General features: G+C 45.1%; 1 non-coding gene across 1 annotated transcript; it reads left to right on the forward strand.

Moving 5' to 3' along the window:
* Positions 1–397: 397 nt before the first annotated feature.
* On the forward strand, positions 398–504 carry LOC141694043 (small nucleolar RNA R71). Its single transcript, XR_012563376.1, has one exon. It is a non-coding gene; the product is annotated as a small nucleolar RNA R71 (small nucleolar RNA).
* The last annotated feature ends 201 nt before the right edge of the window (positions 505–705 follow it).

The raw sequence follows: 705 nt of genomic DNA on the forward strand, positions 1-705 counted from the left end.
TGGCACAGGTTGCTGCTGTCGCTGATAATTGTTCACATACTGAACAGATTCGTTAACAAGAGAACACTGATCCGTAGCATGAGAACCTGCACAAAGCTCACAGACCATAGCTATCTGATTGACTCCATAGGTGGCTAGAGAATCGACCTTCATAGACAGTGCTTGGAGCTGCGCTGCAATCGCTGTAGCTGCATCAACTTCCAAAATACCTGCTACCTTCCCAAGCATCATCCTTTGAGTTAGGTTTTGATGCTCATTTGTAGCCATAGTCTCAATAAGATTATAAGCCTCAGTATAGGTTTTGGCCCACAAGGCGCCTCCAGCTGCTGCATCGAGCATGGGCCGAGATTGGGCCCCCAAACCATTATAAAAACCAGTGATCACCATCCAATCGGGCATTCCATGATGTGGACACTTTCTCAACATCTCTTTGTAGCGCTCCCAAGCTTCGCACATAGATTCTGTAGGTTGCTGAACAAACTAAGTAAGAGCACTCCTCATAGCAGCAGTCTTCGCCATTGGATAAAACTTCACCAGAAACTTTTGTGCAAGATCTTGCCAAGTAGTGATAGACCCAGCTGGTTCAAAATGTAACCAGTCCTTAGCTTTATCCCTCAGAGAGAATGGGAAAAGCCTCAGCTTGATAGCCTCATCAGTCACACCATTATATTTGAAAGTACTGCAAATCTCGACAAAATTCCGTAT

This window comes from Apium graveolens, chromosome 10, assembly GCF_009905375.1.
Source record: "Apium graveolens cultivar Ventura chromosome 10, ASM990537v1, whole genome shotgun sequence".
NCBI classification, from domain to species: Eukaryota; Viridiplantae; Streptophyta; class Magnoliopsida; order Apiales; family Apiaceae; genus Apium; species Apium graveolens.